The 22,244-nt window shown below is 41.9% G+C and overlaps 2 pseudogenes; both read left to right on the forward strand.

Moving 5' to 3' along the window:
• The window catches only part of LOC136148340 (histone-arginine methyltransferase CARM1-like), a 125,178-nt pseudogene extending 117,542 nt beyond the window's left edge, over positions 1-7,636 (forward strand).
• Positions 7,637-12,754: 5,118 nt separating this feature from the next.
• Positions 12,755-13,586, forward strand: LOC136148584 (voltage-dependent anion-selective channel protein 3-like; annotated as a pseudogene).
• Positions 13,587-22,244: the final 8,658 nt, after the last annotated feature.

Genomic DNA, 22,244 nt, shown 5'->3' on the forward strand with positions numbered 1-22,244 from the left:
TATTACTTCTGTTTTATGTTTTGGGTGTTTTTTATTTATTTATTTTTTGGCCACAAGGCATGTGAGATCTAGCTCCCTGACAAGGAATCTGACTGATGTCCCTTGCTGCATTGGAAGGCACAACCTTCCAATTCACAACCAGGGAATTCCCTGGCCACATAAGATTTTAAATGAGTAACTCTGGCAAGGACTTAGGTTGCATTTTCTTTTAATGTACATTGGCAAATAACTGATTCAAAACAGTGAATAGTTATTTAGGATCCTGTAGACGCAGTATTGGAAAATTGTCCATTATTGATTCCTTTATAAACCTTGCTCCTAAAGAGCTCACTGCCTCAATGTCTGGTTCTCTTCAAATCTACCCTCAAGTATCACAAATGAAGTGAACTGCAGGATGTGAATGTCAGGAAGAAACATTTTAAAACAAAAAAGGAGAATTTCAGGTCAGTTACAGGAGTTGAAATAGGAAAGGACATTGTTATTGTTATTGAGTCGCTAAGTTGTATCTGACTGTCTTACCATTTCATGGACTGTAGCCAGGAGGTTGGTTCTTTACTACTGAGCCCCCTTGAAGCCCTCAAAGGACATTACTTATTTTTTTTTAATCTCTAGTTATCAGTTCAATTCAGTTGCTCAGTCATGTCTGACTCTTTGCAACCCCATGGACTGCAGTACGCCAGGCTTCCCTGTCCATCACCAACTTCCAGAGCTTGCTCAAACTCATGTCCATCGAGTCAGTGATTCCATCCAACCATCCCATCCTCTGTCATCTCCTTCTACTCCTGCCTTCAGTCTTTCCCAGCATCAGGGTCTTTTCCAATGAGTGAGTTCTTCACATCAGGTGGTCAAAGTATTAGAGTTTCAGTTTAGCATCAGTCCTTGCAATGAATATTCAGGACTGATTCCGTTTAGGATTGACTGGTTTGATCTCCTTACAGGCCAAGAGACTCTTAAGAGTCTTCAACACCACAGCTCAAAAGCATCAATTCTTCGGCACTCAACTTTCTTTATGGTTCAACTCTCACATCTATTCATGACTATTAGACTATCTATTAGACTATGACTATTAGACTATCTATTCATGACTAGACAGACCTTTGTCAGCAAAGTACTGTCTCTGCTTTTTTTTTTTTTTTTCCTGTCTCTGCTTTTTATATGCTATCTAGGTTGGTCATAGCTTTGCTTCCAGGGAGCAAGTATCTTTTAATTTCATGGCTGCAGTCACCATCTGCAGTGATTTTGGAGCCCAAGAAAATAAAGTCTGTCACTGTTTCCATTGTTTCCCCATCTACTTGCCATGAAGTGATGGGACTGGATGCCACGATCTTGGTTTTTTTTAATGATGAGTTTTAAGCCAACTTTTCACTCTTTCACTTTCATCTAGAGGCTCTTTACTTCTTCACTTTTTGCTATAAGGGTGGTGTCATCTGTGTATCTAAGGTTATTGATATTTCTCCCAGCAATCTTGATTCCAGCTTGTACTCATCCAGGCATTTTGCATGATGTACTCTGCATATAATTTAAATAAGCAGGGTGACAGTATACATCCTTGATGTATTCCTTGCCCAATTTGGAACCATTTGGAATATGTCTTCCTCTTGTTTGTCCTCAATTAAAGCTAGACCTTGAGTTGCTGGTTTCACAGAATTTGACATTGTATTTAAACCTACCCAGGCCTCTATTGGTAATAATAGGGAAGGGAGGGAATTATGTCCCTTGCTAATTTCTGGAATTTAAAAAGGAAGCCTAGTTATCAAGGAAATTCAAATTCAAATAATAATATTCTAATCCCAAGCATTTAAATATTAAAGGTCGGGGGAAATTAGCACTTTTATACTTTGTAGGTGAGGAAGTAATTTGGTGTACTTTCTGGAAGACATTTTAGCAGCAGGTGTTGGGAACCTTAAATATGCCTTATATGCTTTAGCCTGGTGAGTCTGCCTCTAAGAATTTATTCCCAAAACTATAATCCTTGATAGCACATAAAGATGTATTCTAAGAATGTCTTTTACAGAAGAATTTCTGTCATAAAACCAGATATTTGTTACCATAAGTAATAATATGTTATTATAAAGGCATAAATATTTAATAATGAAGAATTGCTAAATTGTGCTATACCCACATTATGCTATTGAAAAGTTCATTGTTAAGAATTATAGAATAGCTGCTAACATTAAATAAAGAAAGATGAAGGAATACTTAGGCATCATTTTACTAAAAATTTACATTTATAAATATATAGAGTGAAAAATACACAGAAGGGAAATATTCTACAATGTTAGTTGAAAGAATCTGTCTAATGATATTATAGATTATTTTATTTTATTTAAATGTTTTCTTATTTTTCTACAGTGAATATGTGACACTTTTATAACCAAAAGAAATACGTATATTCTGAAGAATGAATAATAAAAGTTCCCAAATCACAGCCCTTTCAGATTAGTCACCAAGGATATAGCATACTACTTGGTATTATTAGCCACTTCTTGTAATTACTTGAGCCTTCATTTGGGGTGTCTTAAATTAAATCAGTCATATTTGTTAGCTGCTTTTTGTCAGTTTGGGATACTAGCTTGGCCAATTCTTACATGATTAGGATTGTTTTGGTATGTCAGTGGTGACACATAAAGTCTCTGTTACGTAAAGCCATTTCTGCCATTGATATTGGTGAAGCTTTTTTTTTTTTAATCACTTTAACCAACCAGAAACACCATTACATTTGTAATATTTAAACCAAGAAATTATAGCTGTCAAACTTTTGTAACAAACAATTTGCAAGCAAACGAGCCTTCAGTTTGCCTCTGCTAAGATTGAAAATGAAAAGTGTTAGTCACTCAGTCGTATCTGACTCTTTGTAACCCCATGGACTGTAGCCCACCAGGCGCCTCTGTCCATGGAATTCTCCAGGCAAAAATACTGGAGTTGGTAGCCATTCCCTTTTCAAGGGGATCTTAACCAACCCCAGGGTTAAACCTGGGACTCCTGCATTGCAGGCATGTTCTTTACCGTCTGAGACACCAGGGAAGTTTAAACAGATGCAGACACGTATAAGATGTCCAACACACACTCTTAAAACCTTCATGAAGTAGGTATGTGTAGAAGATGCCTTAAATGTATGTGACTGGCTGACACCAGCCTTGTGAGATGATGTGTGTTTTTTTCCTGCTTTGCAGACAGAGCTATGACATTCAGATCATGGCGCTGGTACACCAGACAGGCTTCAGGTCTGGGAACACCCTCAGTTTAAAGAATCCTTTCTTTAGGTAAGAAATTCCTCATCCATTTCACACCTATGTACGTAGGTGTGAATCTCAACTGACCATATGACAAGGTAAAGAGCTTTAGAATAATCTGTCTTCCGTAAAAGGAGAAAACACATCTATTCTTCCCTCTCTAAGGAGACTTGGATTTTGATATGTAGTTGAGTGTTTTATGTTCCATTAAGCAGAATTCAATATATAGCAGTCTGATCTCAAAACAGAGAGTGCTGGAGAGTCCTACAAAGTGAATTCTCCTTCTAGCTGAGCTGTAATGAGCTGCGTGACGTCAGGCAAAGTCACTTTCCTTCTGGCATTGGTTTTCTCATCTGCAAAATGTAGAGTTTAATCTCTTTTGACCTTCATTCACTGTGGGATGATTTTATGTAGCAGTGATTCCAAAACACCTAAAACATGAGTCCATTTAAGGTACATTTTTGGAATGTTTTTTTGAGATCATGTAAGTCAGGGCATAACTCTCTTTAAACTATACAGATTTTGTCTGAAATGAAGAACTTGCCACAATGAGTTGGATACAACAGATGCTTCTGGAAAAACTCCCCATCTTTGTATCTATTCAATATGAATGAATTAAAAATCCACACATGAAGTCAAGTACACAAATAAAGCTACTGGCTAGAAAGTGACTTCCCCCCATATTTTAATGTCTTTCCAAGGCTTTAATTCAGCGCATCATGTCTGTATAATATTGAAAAGCTTGAAGAGAAGAGGAAACTCAGGAAACCAAAACAAGAACTCTTTGGCAACACTGGGAAAATGAGATGTTGACCTTGAAGCAGGAAAGGAAATAAAACAGGCGAGGCTGTAACTGTACATTGTAAGCAGGCTGTCACATGTGCTGTGACTCTTTGAAACCTGTTGTCAATTAGGGATAGGGGTCTATCTCTAATTCCATGAGAAGGGAGAAATCCTCACTCCCATCCCCTTGTACAGTCCTGCCATGTAAAGCAAAGGGCATAGGTTTTAGCCTCAAGAGAGAACAGATTGACTACTTACTCATACTACTGAATGTTCCTAGGTCTCAGTTTTCTCATCTGTAAAATGGGATAAACAACATACTTCACTGGACAGTTGCAGATTTCTATGACATGTCCAGATGCTTAGTAGTTCACATAATTGGTGCTCAATAAATGCCACTTTCTTTTCTTCCTGTTCTCTGCTCACCGGTTCTCTCTGTGAGTAAATAGATGCTGACTTGTAGTTCATTCCAAACATAATCATTTGGGTTTTTGGAAAAGAAAAAGAATTTTTGTAAGGTTTTAGAAAAACCTGCATTCTGAATGCAAGAACCATGTCAACTGGTAACCCTGAGTCCCACTTCCACTTCATCACACAAGAACAAAATCTGAACCAAAAAACCATACGGAGAAGACCTGAGCCCTGACCAGCCCCTGCTTTGCATGATGGCATAAACACAGTGGCCACAAGGTCAAAGTGAGAGTTTGTCAGAGGTCTGGTGATGCTGAAGATGGCCAGAACCCTGTCAGACAGGCAGACTGTGGGGCCAGGGGCGGTGCCCTTCTTGTTCCCCTTTCCCCAACTCCGCAGCAAGTCTGACTCATGTATTTAATTAAGCCAGTGTTGTGCTTAAAAATGTGACTCCCCTGGAAATTGCAGATCTTGATTCTATTTCTTTACCGTCCATTTCCCGATGTGTAGACCTCTGTATCCTCAGTGGAGGTGTGGGCTAAATGAGACTCTTGGATGAGTACTTGGTACGTACTAGGTGCGGTTGAATGTTCCAAAGTGATCATCTCCTTCTCCTGCTCCCCCACGTTCAGCTCCGATTTGCTATTGCATCAACGAGAAGCAGCCCAAGGGGGTGTGTGTGTGTGTTGTATGTGAATACGGAGGAGAATTAAAATGAATGACATTACCTGGAGGATTGATAGGTAATTTAGCTTCAAAATAACTTTCTCTCCATTTGCTTTTTGTTCTACCCATTTTTAGGGCACAATAGACCTTTCTGACAAAAGATTTCATTTTTTGTTTTGGCAAATCCCTGATACCATCTGACCACCAGTGACATGCTGAAAACATCCCAGGATCAACAGATTGATTGCTTAAGGCATGAGCATCCACCATTATACACAATGTGAAAGTTTGTTTTCCATTGGATGGAGCGGGGCTGGTGGTGGGGGGACCTTTATTTTGACTACTAATTATTTTAGTAATTTGAAAATAAAGAGCTAACAGCTGGTTCTAAAAGTAAGCGAAGGTACAAAACTACCCCACCAGGGAGGGAAGACTCTCCAGTAGCCTAGATGATTTTTCCAGGAGCTGTGAGACTAGTCCTTCGTCCTTTGGGTCCCACTCTGTCTGTCCCAGGACCTGGCTGGGCCACTCACAGTGCTGGGTTGTGGAAGTGATCAGGGCAGGTGCAGCCCTGGGCCCCAGGAAGCTCGTAGTGGGAGAGAAGTGGGTGCTAAATACTTAAGTGCATAATTAATAATGTCATCGTAACCACCGTAAGTGGCGTGAAGGAGAAGTAGAGGTTGCCATTAGCGTGTTAATCTGTAATCCCACCACCATGGGCACCCCAAATCCAGAAACAGCTGAAGAGCTCCAGGCGAGAGAGCTCTGCGGTTCGGGGTTGCCATGCCCCACTCAGAGGAGCTGGGACCCAGGGTTTCCTATTGAACCCTGAGACCTCGGTCAAGTTTGCTGTCTTCTGAGAAGTCTTCCAGGCTTGAAGCTGACCGAGGTGCCCCTCCCACGTCACATAAAGAGCCGCGTGCAGCCACCACTTTGAGGGCGCCTGGATGGCTCTGTCTCAGTTATTATTAGTTACTATTTTCTTTGTCTGTGTCCCCTCATACTTGGAGCACAAAGTCCTGCCTACTGCTAGTTGTAATGGCAGTGTTACACGTTAGGTGCTAGAAATACAAACTTCCTTCCATATCTCACACCAGCTCTAAAAATTAATTCCAAAGGGAAAAGACATATAATATCAAATATGTACATGAAAAGATGTTCAGCATAATTAGTCGTTAGGGAAAATGCAAACTGTAACCGCAGTGACATTCCACTATGCAGCTCTTAGAATGGCTGGAATAAAATACCAAGCGCTGAGGAAGATGTAGGGGTACTGGACCCCTCACTCATTGCTGGTCAGAATACAAGACGGTACAGCCACTTTGAAAAGCAGTTGAGTAGTTTTTTCTGTAGTTAAACATTCACTTACAATATCACCCAGCAACTGCACCTCTGGATATTTACACCAGTGAAATGAGAACTATATTTGAATGTTTACTGTATCTCTACTTATAATCACAAAAAATTCGAAACAAATGGAATGTTTTTCAAATGGAGAGTGAATAACATCCATACAATGGAGTCATTTTCAGCAATCAAAAGGAACAAAGTGCTGACAGATGTAATAATACAGTTAAGACTCAAATACTTTATGCTAAGTGAAAAAGCTGGACTCAAAATGTTATGTACTCTGTGACCCCATTTCTGTGACATTCTGACAAAGGAAACACTAGAGATGCAGGAAACAGATGAGAACTGCGACTGGGAGAGTGTTCACTATAAAGGGGGCATAGGAATGTTGTGCAGGGTGATGGAATTTTTTAAATCTTGACTGTGGTTGTGGCAGTGTGTCTATATGTTTGTCAAAACTTACAGAACTGGACACTAAAAAGGGTGAACTTTACTGTATCTATAAAAATATTTCAAGTATACAAAAACTTAGAAGAATGAAAAAGAGACAGCAGAAAACAAATGGATAGGGTGACCTATTGGACAGTGGCAAGGCCAGGGACTGGGGGTGGGTGTCATTTATGTGGGGCGATCTTCAAGGCCTCTCCAAAGAGGTAGCAGGAGAGTGGCCAGGTAAATATCAGGAAGGAAGTGGCTTGGGCAGGTGTGCACACAGAACTTTCTAGAAGAGAACGGGAAGGGCCAAGTCCTGAGGCAAAACGAGCCTATTGAAAAGCAAGAAAAGAGAGAAATAAGTCAGTGCTAGTCTTTGCTATAAACCTATTTTCAAAAAAAAAGTTCTTTCAGTGAACAAAAATCTGGATCGTCATCTCAGATCTGAATTTAGGCTGTGCATAATCAAACTCACTAAATATAGTGGGTAAATATAGATCTAAGGCTGCCCATAAAAACTCCAGAGAAGGGCATGGAGTGGAAAGAGGGAAGTAGGAGGGGCTGGGGAGGGACATGAACAATCAGCTTGCCTGTAGCTTTGGACCTGGTGGAATTTACTCAGTATCACAGTATCACCTTCTCTGTTTTAGGTTTGCTTAGAAGATAGTGACAAGCCAAGCCATAAGTAAGTGAAGGCCTGAGAAGTCCCCTGACATGCAAGTTAATCCTTCCTGTTCTGGACATGCATTCTAAATTTTACAAGGATGTTAGATTTAATTAAATTTCTTTCTCCCTTCTTAACTTTAAAATGAGCATCCTAATTTTACCGACAAATCTATTTCTTGGTACTTCTTTACCTGGACTGGCCCTATAAGTTTTCTTCATGTAGCTGAAAAGTGGTTTTATTTTTTGGTTTCTTTCTTTATTTTTAAAGTAAAGCCAATATGATTGGCTTTTGAAGTATTTAAAAAAGAAATTGAACAAAATGCTACCTCATGTTTATAATGCATGCTTATATACGACATGACATAAGAGCATGTGAGAGGTGATCCTCTGTTTTCAATTTTAATCTATTCTTGCAAATAGTTTCAGTAAATCAACACTTAGTGCTTAGCTCAGCAATGTGTTGAAGAACTTTTGCCTTATCCAGGTAAAAGAATAATACGACATCATGAGTATTCTTCATCGGCCACATTTGATGACTCGGTGTGCAGTTCAGAAAATAAAGATGGAAACTTTGTCAGTCCTCTTAGGTTTACAATAAAAAATGTACAGTGTGAGACACCAGTGAGGCCTCCCCTTTACTAAAGACATCTGTTCTATGTCACGCTTCAAATGGTGATGAAAGATGATCTTTCCAGAGAGCAGGTTTTCCCTGGACCCGAACAACCCTTCTAGAAATGGGTGTCAGTCATGTCAGCATACCGTCTAATGAAGCCAACAGGCACCCAGCTTGCTCTGTGGGGTAAGCTGGGATAAAGAGCAGCTCCATATTCTCGTCAGTCAGTCGGTCACCCACCGCCGTCAGCTTTCCACTCTGGTGCTTCCGCTCTTTCTGGCAACTCAGTTTGAAATAGCCTTCCCCTTCAATCCATTCCAACAGTCTCACATCAACACAAGGCTTCCCTGCCACACCCTCACCAGCATGCCTCTCTCAAAGTACCCCTTCCTACCATTGATGCGTCTCCAGTCCTTCTCCTTCTCAAACTCTTCATGCAGCATTTTATCACTTCATACCCTAAACACACACACATCTTTCTCTTTTATTAACTACTACTTTATGGATTGGATGAGAGGCCAATTCACTTTTTATTTTCACAGTGTGTAACAGTACACCTCATACATGGAATGTGCTCAGTAAATGTACATTAATAAAAGAAAGAAATCCTGAAGCTAAGAGTAATTGGAATTATGGAATCAGACCTGACATCTTTTTTTTTAATCAATATTTTTTATTGAAGTATAGTTGATTTACAATGCCATGTTAATTTCTGCTGTATAGCAAAGTGATTCAGTTATAAATACATACATTTTAAAATGTTTTATGGCTTATCATAGGATATTGAATATAGGTCTCTGTACTATCCAGTAGGACCTTGTTGTTTATCCATTCTCTATATAAAAGCTTACATCTGCTAATCCCAACCTCCCAGTCTGTCTCTCCTACTTGGCAACTACCAGTCTGTTCTCTATGTTCGTGATTCTGTTTCTTTTTTAAAGATAGGTTCATTTGTGTCATATTTTAGATTCCACATGTAAGTGATATCATATGGTTTTTCTCTTTTTTACTTCACTTAATGTGATTATCTTTAGTTGCATTCAGTTTGCTGCACATGGCATTGCTTTGTTGTTTTTTATGGCTGAGTAGTATTCCATTCTATATATATACTGCATCTTCTTTATACATTCATCTGTTGATGGACATTTAGATTGCTTCCATGGCTTCGCTGTTATAAAGAGTGCTATTGTGCATGTATCTTTTTGACTTATAGTTTTATCTGGAAATATGTCCAGGAGTGGAATTGCTGGATCATATGGCAATTCTATTTTTAGTTTTCTGAGAAATCTTCATACTGTTTTCAACAGTAGCTGCACCAACTTCTGGTCCCACCAACAATGTAGGAAGGTTATCTTTTCTCCACACCGTCTCCAGCATTTGTCATTTGTAGACTTTTTTTTTTAATTGGAGGCCAATTACTTTACAATATTGTGGTGGTTTTTGCCATATATTCACATGAATCAGCCATGGGTGTACATGTGTTCCCCATCCTGACCCTTCCTCCCACCTCCCTCCCCATCCCATCCCTCAGGGTCATCCCAGTGTACCAGCCCTGAGCACCCTGTCTCATGCATTGAACCTGGACTGGCGATCTGTTTCACATATGATAATATACATGTTTCAATACTATTCTCTCAAATCATCCCACCCTCGCCTTCTCCCACAGAGTCCAAAAGTCTGATCTTTACATCTGCATCTCTTTTGCTGTCTCGCATATAGGGTCATCGTTACCATCTTTCTAAATTCCATATATATGCATTAATACACTGTATTGGTGTTTTTCTTTCTGACTTACTTCACTCTGTATAATAGGCTCCAGTTTCATCCATCTCATTAGAACGGATTCAAATTCATTCTTTTTAATAGCTGAGTAATATTCCATTGTGTATGTGTACCACAGCTTTCTTATCCATTCGTCTGCTGATGGGCATCTAGGTTGCTTCCACATCCTATCTATTGTAAACAGTACTGCGATGAACACTGGGGTACACGTGTCTCTTTCTATTCTGGTTTTCTTGGTGTGTATGCCCAAGAGTGGGATTGCTGGGTCATATGGCAGTTCTATTTCCAGATTTTTAAGAAATCTCCACACTGTTTTCCATAGTGGCTGTACTAGTTTGCATTCCCACCAACAGTGTAAGAGGGTTCCCTTTTCTCCCCACCCTCTCCAGCATTTATTGCTTGTAGACTTTTGGATAGCAGCCATTCTAACCAGTGTGAGATGGTACCTCATTGTGGTTTTGATTTGCATTTCTCTAATAATGAGTGATGTTGAGCATCTTTTCATGTGTTTGTTAGCCATCTGTATGTCTTTTTTGGAGAATTGTCTGTTTAGTTCTTTGACCCATTTTTTAATTGGATTTCTTATTTTCCTGGAATTGAGCTGCAGGAGTTGCTTGTATATTTTTGAGATTAATTCTTTGTCAGTTGCTTCATTTGCTATTATTTTCTCCCATTCTGAAGGCTGTCTTTTCACCTTGCTTATAATTTCCTTCGTTGTACAAAATCTTTTAAGTTTAATTAGGTCCCATTTGTTTATTTTTGCTTTTACTTCCATTACTCTGGGAGGTGGGTCATAGAGGATCCTGCTATGATTTACATCAGAGAGTGTTTTGCCTATGTTCTCCTCTAGGAGTTTTATAGTTTCTGGTCTTACGTTTAGATCTTTAATCCATTTTGAGTTTATTTTTGTGTATGATGTTAGAAAGTGTTCTCGTTTCATTCTTTTTTTTTTCATTTATTTTTATTAGTTGGAGGCTAATTACAATATTGTAGTGGTTTTTGTCATACATTGGCATGATATATGTCATACGTTTCATTTTTTTTACAAGTGGTTGATCAGTTTTCCCAGCACCACTTGTTTAAAGAGATTATCTTTTCTCCATTGTATATTCTTGCCTCCTTTGTCAAAGATAAGGTGTCCATAGGTGCATGGATTTATCTCTGGGCTTTCTATTTTGTTCCATTGATCTATGTTTCTGTCTTTGTGCCAGTACCATACTGTCTTGATGACTGTGCCTTTGTAGTACAGACTGAAGTAAGGCAGGTTGATTCCTCCAGTTCCATTCTTCTTTCTTCAGATTGCTTTGGCTATTTGAGGTTTTTTCTATTTCCATACACATTTGTAGACTTTTTAATGTTGGCCATTCTGACTGGTGTGAGATGGTATCTCATTGTATTAATAATTTTGATTTGCATTTCTCTAACAATTAGTGATGTTGAGCATCTTTTCATCTGCCTATTTTCCATATGTATGTCTTCTTTGGAGAAATGTCTATTTAGGTCTTCTGCCCATTTTTCGATTGGGTTGTGTTTTGTTGTTGGGTTGTGCATTATATGAGGTGTTTGTATATTTTGGAAACTAAGCCCTTGTCGGTCACATAATTTGCAAATGTTTTCTCCCAGTACATAGATTGTTTTTTCATTTTGTTCATGGTCTCTTTTGCTGTGCAAAACTTGTAAGTCTGTCCATTTGTTTATTTTTGTTTTTATTTTTGTTCCCTTGGGAGACTGACCTAAGAAAACACTGGTACAATTTATGAAACCTGATAATGTTCTAGTTGCTTTTCAAGAAACTGTAACCTGGATTATAGAAACAATATGGCTGATGCTGCTGCCTCCACCCGAACCCAAGGCAGACATTTGTAATCAATCCCTGAACTCTTTCCCACTGAATCCTGATATGACCTCACAGTTCTTCTTAGCCTGACACCCTTGGAAGCCATGATGAGTCTGTAGAAGTGAGCACAGGAGATGAAATCCAATCACTTTTAATGACTCTGAACATTGATATTATTTCCCAATCTTTGAACAGTCTTAAAGATATGTAGTATTATGGATTTATAATTTTGCTGGAGCACAAATTTGATAATGATATCTGCTACAAGGTGGATATGAAGGGAGTGTCTTTTTGTCAGTAACTCAGAGGATGCACCTCCATGTAATCAGTAATTCTCCTGAGGTATTGCTTAAAAATTGTCATTGTCTTCACCTTATTTTGGGACTTCCCTGGTGGCTCAGATGGTAAAGGATCTGCCTGTGATGCAGGAGACCCAGCTTTGATCCATGAGTTGGGAAGATCCCCTGGAGAAGGAAACAGAAGCTCACTCCAGTATTCTTACCTGGGAAATCTCATGGACAGAGAAGCCTGGTGGGCTATAGTCCACCGGGTTGCAAAGGCTTGGACACTACTGAGCAAATAGCACTTTCAACACTTTCACCTTATTTTTAGAAATGTAAGTTCTTAGTGTCACTAAACAAATGATGTAGGGTAGAGCGTATTTTAATGGAGGAACTTAATAACTTTTTCTTATCTCAGTCCTGTATCAATGGAATTCTTAAGAATCAAAGGGAATACTTATTAAGTGCTAATTTACTGTATTTTATGGAGAAATTACATTATCATAGTATTTGCAAGTTTGAAAGTGACTTCAAAGCATGTCCCCTCTGAATATCAAGAGAAAATGAATTTAGGGAAACCTTGGAAGCCTTAATCCTACATGAAGCCATCACATTATAATTAAGACAAGGTCAGATCAGGGGTCTGAAGAAGACCTTCAGCAGTACCCTGGTGGAGCGGACAGGCCCTCCAGTAGGAGATATGTATAACACACCAACTTACTATGACCCAGGAAAGACTACCAACAATGCCTTCAACAGAGGATATGGATTTGACATGACCGAGACAGATCTGAGAACCAGGTCATGTAGTGGAGTGGAATTTCCTACTTCTGGCTTTGCTTACTTACACTGATTCAGGGAAAGCATCAGGCAACCTACAGACCAAATACAAGATCTGTAATTATGCACTGACCTTCACCCAAGAGTGAAACACAGACAGTACTCTTGGGACACAAATCTCTTTGGAGAACAAGTTGGCAAAAGGGTTGTTTGTATCAAACATAGGAAGGAAGAGTAGGAAATTGAAGGCCTCCTATAAATGGGCTTATTTCCATCTTGGCAATAATGTTGATATAGATATTTCTGGACCAGTTATCTATGATTGGGCTGTGTTGACCTTTGAAGGTTGGCTTGCTGGCTGTCACATGAGTTTTGACACAGCCAAATCCAAACTGTCACAGAGTAATTTCACTCTGAGTTGCAAGGCTTCAGACTTCTAGCTGCACCCTTACATGAACTATGGCACTGAATTTGGAGGATTGATCTACCAGAAGGTGAATGAGAAGATCAGAACATCAATAAACCTTGTGTAGATATTTGGCAGGAACACGTGTATTGGCATTGCTGCTAAGTACAAGTTGGATTGTAGAACTTCTCTCTCTGCTAAAGTAAATAATGCCAGCCTGATTGGACTGGGCTATACTCAGACCCTTCAACCAGGAGTGAAACTGACCCTATCAGCTCTCATCGATTCAAAGAACTTCAGTGCAAGAGGGCACAAGATTGGGCTGAGATTTGAACTTGAAGCTTAATGGAGTTTTGAATAAAGCATCATCTTTGTCCCTGAAGGTGAAGAGAAATGAACCCAATGTGTTCTGGCCTTTTAATTCCTCTGTGAAATTTCAAAAGGGTGAGCTTTTTATTCTTCCAAAGATTTGTAATCTTCCCCACTCTGAAGCCTAGACACCAAGCCCATCCTCAGGGAGGTGCTTGAAGGCATGCCTGGAAGTTGTATGTTCGTGTCTCATTTCAGTTCAGTTCTGCAGTGTTATTTTCAATGTGTTCCTTAGCGACAATGCAGTGTCACATTACAAAGGAGATGACCTGACCCTCCGGTTGTCCATCACTCCTGCATGTTCCACACCACTTTTTCATGACCTGGTAACATATTGGTCCCTGTGCAGTAGTTGAACCTTTGGTTTTGCATCATAAACACATCACATTTGGAACATAAAGGAAAAAAAAGACAAGGCCAGAGTCCTCAAGAGTCATAGCAGGTTGGTCAGGGGCTGATGTCAGGAGCTGCTGTGAGGTAGCCCGCATCTAGCCAGACCGCTGTGGGGCTTGGATATTATTGCACAGGCTAAGGAGCTCCAGGATGTATACCAGCAGTTGGTGTAGAGGTTAGATTGTGCATTTGACAGCCAGTAACACAAGACCCTGACTGAAGATAACTGGTAATGTTATCATATCACAGAACAAGAAGTCCTGAGGTAGAGTGGTCTCCAGGATTGGTGACTGGGTAGCTTGGAGATTTCCTCAAGGTCTTCCTTCCTTTGGCTCTGCCATCCCCCCTCGTAGGTCAGACTCCCCTTAGAGGCACAAGGTGACTGTGAAAGTAACAGGAGCCACATCTACACATACCAGTGCCTGGAGTCTTAAGAAGAGGCTGTCTTCTCTGGTGTGTCCTCTTGGTGATGATGGTAGTTAACATTTATGTAGCACTTACTATGTTCCAGGAACTTTACAAACATTAATTTTGATCCTTACAACCCTCCTATTGCTGTATTATTATTAACCCTGTTGAACGGATGAGGAAATGGAGGCAGAAAGGTTAACTCACTTTCCAAATGACACAGCTAGTGAGTGGTAGTTTCAGGATCATCAACCAGGCAATCTACTCCAGAGTTCAGTCCACTCCAGAGTCCGTGCAGAACCACAAAGCTCTCTGCTCTGCAAGAAAGCCTTTCCAGAAACAGCCCACAGACTTGTCTTCCTATTTCAATGGCCAGACCTGAGTCACATGCTCACCTCTAACCCAGTCACTGCCAGAAGACATGTGATCACTGCAGAGGGGCTGAGCTGGTCAGGATTTATCACTGAGCTGGAGATAGACTCATCTTTCCCAAGGGATAGACTCTGAAAAGAAAAAAAAGAAAATAGAGTTCTGTTTCCCAAGAAGGATAATGGTCATGCAGCAAGGAACCACTGTCATCTGCTTATGTGGGGCTGCCTAGAAATAGCCCAGCTGTTCTACTAATCCCATTCCCTCTGCACTTACAAGGTAAGATGGTGTATTGCACCGTAGTCATCCACATACGTATCTTTCCCTCTTCCCACTTGCTTGCAAGCACTCCAAAGATAGGAGCAGATCTCACAAATTTGCATATTCCCCACAGGGCCTGGCATAGGGCCTGGCTCATAGAAAGTGTTCAAGAAACGTTTGTTCATTGTAACTGAATTTTCATTCTCAAGTCTACTTAATTGGAGAGGTCAACAGTTGGCCATGCTCAAGGCAGACAGATAATGCATTTTCACATTGATCTAGCAATCAAATAAATTCTGGGGAACTTCCCTTGCCATGCAAAATAGCATGAAATCACACATTAACATAGGTCAGTGCAGAAGCCCAAACTTATTAAATTGTTAGTGTCTTGCACTCAGCACCCTTGGAAGTAATATTAATGTCACATTTTATTATGACTTGACATTTCCACTACATTTAAAGAAACACATCAGAGAGCCACAGTCGGAGCAGGTTACATAATTTGCACCACTCAGTGCAAAAAGAAGATGCAGAGACCCAGGCTGGGTAGATGAGTCAGTCTCTCCTTTCGTGAGCCTCTTGTTCCAAACCGTGGTGGACGAATGACCCCCAAGACTGCAGCTTCTCAGTGCCGAGATGGAGAATGGGGGAGAGGACCCCTTGGATTTGCCGCTGACCTCAGTCCCTGGGCAGGAGGTAGCCTTGCTCTTTCCCACTCAAGAAACAGCTGGACATATGCCTGATTCCAGTGCTGCCTGTGGCTTGCCAGGAACCCTCATGGGTACAGAGTGTAACAGGACTCAGGCCACCCCCACCTGTTGCTACTGTAGTCCTGGGGGCAGGGGCAAGGAGGGGGAGGCCCGGTAGAACCTGGGGCTTTGTGGTTGGATCCTAGAGAGGCAGAGGGAAGGCGGAATCCTGTCCCCGTGAACTGAAGTTGCCAGTCTCAAGTGCATGCACTGAAGTCTCAGCACTCTGCACTAACCAAACACAAAGATAAAAATATTAAAGATCTCAGGACAGTGACTCCAGAGCATTAAACACTCAGCATGGAATCCTGTGCAACTGCGCTTAACCCCACGTCCCTGGCTGTTGAAGTGAAGGGTAGGGCCTTGCTCAAGTGTGAATTCTGTCTATGGAGAAGAGAGGTGCCATTTTGAGTCATGCTGTTCTACAAAAGTTGGTTGAATACGTGAGCTTATCTATGAGAATAGGGAAGAAATTAGACAACGAAGAGGTTAGTTGCTCTCTGCAAGTGCTCAGTGGCTCCTCCCCAAGTGTGTGCTGTGGTGACTTTGGATTTGATCCTGTAGACGGGGAGCCAGGAGCACCCATTCTTCCCTCCCTCACCTTTTGGCACAAGTGGTACCTTAGCCAAAATAGGATCCTCCATCTACAAAGCCAGGAGTGTGACCACAGGGAGAGAAGTGGATTTTCACAGCTTCACAACTACAAAACAGCCACAAAATTTGTGATAAACATTTTTTAGGAAAGCAGCTTTGTATGAAGTAGTAGGCATAATAAATGGAGTCTAAATTGAGATCTCCTGTGTCTGAGAGCATCCGTCGAATGGGGTGGACCCATGAGGAGGTGGAAGGTGCCTGAGAGAACAAAGATAGGAAATGTGACATTTGTGCCTAAGAATCTCATCCAAGTTCCCAGGACTGTCGTGGAACCTTGCCATCACTGATCCCTTCCAGCACTTCTGTGAAGGCGTCGCCCTCCTGCCAGCACACCCAAGGGGCTCCTTGGCTGGCTCCCTCTGAAGTCAGTCAGCTACGATGATCACCAGCTGTTCCCCGTCAAGACTGGCCTGGTATCACAAACGCCTCCCTCTTGGCCAGCCATCCCTGCAATGCCTCCATGAGGATTTATTGTGTGACCAGGTCCCCATGCTCCCGGATTGATGTCCCATCACCAGCTGCATATCTGAGCCCCTCTCCAGGCAGGGGGTGTGTGCCTCTTGAATGTGAATCAATCCTAATATTAAAAAAAAAAAAAAAAAAAAACAGGACCCAGTGTTTTTTACATTACCATCTGACATGCCAAGCAAAGCTCATTTTCAGATGATTCCCAGCTGTCACAATAGCATTGTGCCTGAATGGCTCTGTCACCACAGAAGCAAGGAGGGCAGTTTTATCTCAGATTTAATCTGGTAACAGGAATCTGATTGGAAATCAACCTGAGACTGGTAGAGCAGCTACTTCGAATCACATCTATTGACATTGTCCATCGCTTTACTGGGGATAAAACACTTTTATGTACACTGTTATCATGTATGTTAGGGAGTGATGGTGGCTCCAAGGGGAGAAAAAAACTGAAGTATTTTCCTTCTGAGCTCAGAAACAGGGAGGAAATAGCCAGATTCTTACAAAAAGGAATCTCAAAAACAGACCACAGAGCTAAGCACAAAAGAATGAGCATTTCCAGCACCAAAACCCAGAGAGGCTGAGAAGAAAACATTGTCAACTCAAGATAGACATCTTGGGAGGAGGGTCAAGCCAAACTTAGCTCCTGTAACAAAGTGTCAGAATGGAGGGCTGTTAAGACAACTGTTGGCCAAAGTAGATTGCTTGTTCTTTTATTCGTCACATACATAATACATGTGTGCTGAGTCACTCGGTCATGTCTGACCCTGCGACCCTATGGTATGTAGCCCACCAGGTTCCTCTGTCCTTTGAATTTTCCAAGCAAGAATACTGGAATGGGTAGCTATTCCCTTCTCCAGGGGATCTTCTGGACTCAGGGATCGAACCGATGTCTCTTGCATTTGCAGATGGATTCTTTACCACTGACACCATCTGGGGAAGCCCACATAGTACATAACTTTGTATTAAAATAGCACAACTACAGATGAACCCAAAAGAAAATAGTAGTACATTTTAGACTTCCCTGTCTAGCTTCTCTTACAGACCCACTCTTGGAAGCATTTGCCTGAATCTCATCTCCACTGATACTCTCAGTTTTCTGCTTCTGTCCTTGTTCCCCGTAAGGTCTTTACCGATCTGTTCTCTCTTGCAGTGGTTTGGGAACCAGCATTTTCCTAGCTGTCGATGACTCAGAAATGGACTTAACTGATGATAACTGCATGTCCAGGAGGGTTGGTGCTCATAATTGTCGATGTCTCAGAGGCTGAACTGCACACTCTATCAATATAAATTGTGAGAGAATTCAGCTTGATGAATGCTGAGCAAAAGCGTGATTTGCCACATCTGGTCACTTTGATGGGCCAATCGTGAAAAAATATTTTCTTTATGGTCCTTTCCCCCAGAGTCCTGGAGAACTGAGTTGAATACATTTTTGTGTTTCTACACCCTACCCTCTTTCCATTGGCCTACGGGGTTCCCTTGCATACAGTAAGTGCTCAATACATGTTTACCAAATGAAAAGTCTCTTTCTTAGAGCATGATGAGGCTCCACAGCTGAACGCATTCAGTGGGCTTTGTTTCCCATGAACTGTCCTGATGGGAGCTGAGCTGTTGAAAAGACTGATTCTGCCCCCACCCCGGGGATGAGCGGTCAATGTATGGGAAGATGTGAGGGTTGAGGGCATCCCTAAGGTGTAATGAGTCTGAGTACACACCTGTGTCTGAAGCATCATGACTTTATTCGAGGACTGGGGGGTCTCCAGCAGGGCATCCTTCTCACCAGGAGCCAGCATTCAGAATTCTTCCTTCTCCAACAGTTCTGTTCTCAAGATTCCCCTCCCTCCATAACTCATCCATCTGACTACAGTTGTCCCCAGAAGCCTCAGGTACAAATAGGCCAGACACAAGGCAGAGGGTGAGCACTCCAAAATGAAGACCAGGATGGACGGGAGAACAGAACAAGAAGGGGAACGTTGCCAAGAAGATTAACACTGGCCTGGCATTTCTGGAACACACTTGAGGGGGCTTTTCTCCTGGGAAGTTCAAATAGTGCTGAGTCTTCAGTTACCCCAAACCCTATCCTGGCTCAGAGGTGAGGAGAGTGGTGGGGATGGGACACAGAAAGCATGAGAGGAAAATGAGAGCAAAGAGAAGGTGAATTAGAGGGAGAATAGAAGAGAGGGAAACTGTAAATGAATCCGTGGAGACAATAAGGATTTATCAATAGCCCTTTGCCCGGGTGGTTGTTAAAAAGTGTCTGTCTTGCTGCCTGTACATCTGTCTACTCCTTCATCCACTTATCTATCCACCCACCATGGCTTTTTACAAAAGAATTTAAGTGGGTTTCCAAGGATAAATTGTATATGATATAGTAGTAGAAACTATAATTGTGTAGAATAACAGAAATACAAGGATGGGGGAATACAGAGCCAAGAGCTAGGCTGACCACACACACACACACACACGTGATGGACTGGGTTGCTCTCTGAGGGGCTGCTTGTGACAGTGAGGGGCAGGGACACTCATAACCAAAGTGAGCATCTTGCCAGACCTGGAGCTCTGGCCTGTGGCGTTTCTTGCCTGGACTAGGCACACTGGCTTGGACTTCATGGGGTAGCATCTCCATGCCGTGGGTGGCAGGGGGAAGGTAGTCCTAAATAAGCATGTGCTATGGTGAGGCTTGTTTGCATTAAGAACCAGATGCAACTATTGCTTCACTCGCATAAGGCAAACTCGCAGAAAGAACCCTCCCAACTATAGAAAATACCATGTCAGAAGTTATAAAACAACATTCATCTTTTTCAGAGTTCAAAAAACTAGCCAATTTTAAAAGCTTTTTTTGAGTTAAGGGAAAAAAAAAATGGCTTGAAAATCATCCTGACAGAGCCTTTGAGAGTCTTTTCTTAGCTGACATCTCCCTCTACTGACAGTCTTCCTCTCGCTTTTCCCTCGCAGCCCAGCAGGGAAGTCCTTTGAAAGTGACAGGCCTGTGAAATGCCTTTGAGTCCTTGCTCACTGATCGAGAAGGACCAGTTCCACTTGGGACTTGGGGAATTGGTGCCGTCCAAGTGCAGGCAAGGAACAGGAGACACCTGTCTGGAGTTCAGAAGCGAGACCTCAGAGAGAAGTGGCGGAGTGGTAGGTAGGAGTGAATGAAAGTAAAGAGAAGGAGGAGGAAGATGCCTGAGCCATGAGGGCCTCTCAGACAGAAAGGCTAGGAAGGTGGGCAGGAGTGAAACAACTTCCGTTCAGTCACTCATTCCCCTGAAGGCCTTTTTACAGCTACCCATCTTGGCTTGTTGAATCCCAGTGTTGGGAAACTCAGTCCTTCATTGTCAAGAATTGTTTGACAATGTTTATTGTTAGAAAGCTATTACTTATAATGAGCTGAAATCTGCTTCCCCACAGTCTCCATTCATTTTCATCATCTTGCCTTTCTGTGCTGTAAAGATAGAATCTGTTACCTCACACGTTTTCCCAACAAATGCTTCTCCAGGAAAATCCCTTGAGAAAAGTGTGGTTAAATGGTTCAGTTTCCCAGTTGAAGATGTATTCTCTTCCTCCCCTACCCCTTACCAGCCTCCCCTCGCTCCCCACCTCCAACCTCTCAATCATTTTAGGGAGACTTTCTATTGTACTGAGAGCTTTGCTTGCATGATCTCTTTGGACAGGGTGTCAGTTGAGTGAGTAGGCATCATTAGTATCCCCATTTACAGATGAAAAAACTGAGGCCCAGAGGGAGATGGTACTTGCACAAAGCCACATAGCAAGCATGGATCGAGTCCAGCTTGACGTCCATGTCTCTCTAATAATCAAAGCCTGGGACCTTAAGTCAACGTGATTCTACCTATTTTGTCTGTAGACAGCATGGGGTGTGGAAAAGGCCCATAGTGTTCAGCCCACTGGACTGAACCAAAGTGATAACACCTCCTTGAAAATTGGCAATTTGGACCACAGGGCTTATAGATAATACAGTGAGGACTTTGTCTCTGGACCCGCGTTTCTTCCCAGTTGGTGCTACTGACTCTTCCTTTTCTGTCTCAGTGTCAGCATTGGTGGAGCCACCCCTCTTCTCAGGCTTATTCATCAGCTTGGCAGCTCGTGGACTCCACCTGTGGCGTGGGCGCCCTGCAGCCTTCTCTGCTCAGCACTCCGTCCATACAGGACTCCTGGTCTCCTGGAGTCTCAGTCAGCCCTGCCCACACCCATCATTCTGGATTCCTTCAGAGGATGACAGACTCCTGATGGCCATATTTTAGATGCAGGTGACTCCCTATCAGCCAGCTCTGAGACCTTGTTATTGAGCTCCTTTGATTCTTGAGTTTCTTGACTTTAAGAAGGGAATGAGTACTTAATGTTATGTTGTGGGTTTAAGTAAGAATGTTAATTAAATGTCCAACATGGTACCTGCCCCATATCACATCAGCTTAAAATTCATAGCTGTTATCAGTCTGCGGTGGAAAACTGAAAAATCTGTGTCCTGGAGTAGATAAACAGAGGAAAGGCGGGCAGCGGAGGGAGAGAGAAGTCATGGGGATAGGAGAGCAATAAAAGGCACTGTCATGGAAGTCAAAAATAGAAGGCGTTTTCTGAGAGTCCTGCCTCCTCATGGACATTCAAGAGTCACTGTCTTGTATTTGGCAAAGAGATGCAGGGGGTTTTCAAGACTTGTTTCTGTGAAGCAGTAGGGGATACAGACAGATGACAGAGAAACAGAGCCAGGTCTTAAGAAAATACAAGTAGCACTGAGGGCTCTTTATGAAGTGTGGCAGGAAAAGAAATCAGAGGAGGCAGCGGTCCAATAGCAGTGGGTTTTGTCAAGTGTAAGATTGATAAATACTGAGTATTTATTGGGGGCTGAGAGAGCAACTGAGTGAGTGAAGATGCTTGTGGTTTGATTAAATGTGTTTGATGATTTTGGCATTGTTTAGTCTGTGGCATTATATGCCTTTTTGGTACTACTGGTGGGAGAAAACTTGCAAGGATTACACAGTATTTTTAACCCTGCTTATCTTTACTAAGAGCATTCGGTAAAAAAAAAATCCTTTCTGCCCAAATGAATCTGGATGGGGCCCTAGAGTCTCTACTTTTAGCAGATTTCCCAGGAACTTTCCAGGTGGTCCAGTGGTTGATTTAAGATGTCCTTACAGTGTAGAGGGCATGTGTTTGATCCTTGGTCTGGGAACTAGGATTCCACACACTGCACAGCATGGTCAAAAAATAAACCCCACAAGCTCCCTGTTGGCACTGCTGTTCGTATTGCTGGGCATCAATTCCATGAGCCACTCTTCGGGTAACAAAACCATCAACATATCTAACTCTGGTTTGCCCGCACC

This window comes from Muntiacus reevesi, chromosome 17, assembly GCF_963930625.1.
Source record: "Muntiacus reevesi chromosome 17, mMunRee1.1, whole genome shotgun sequence".
Lineage (NCBI taxonomy): Eukaryota > Metazoa > Chordata > Mammalia > Artiodactyla > Cervidae > Muntiacus > Muntiacus reevesi.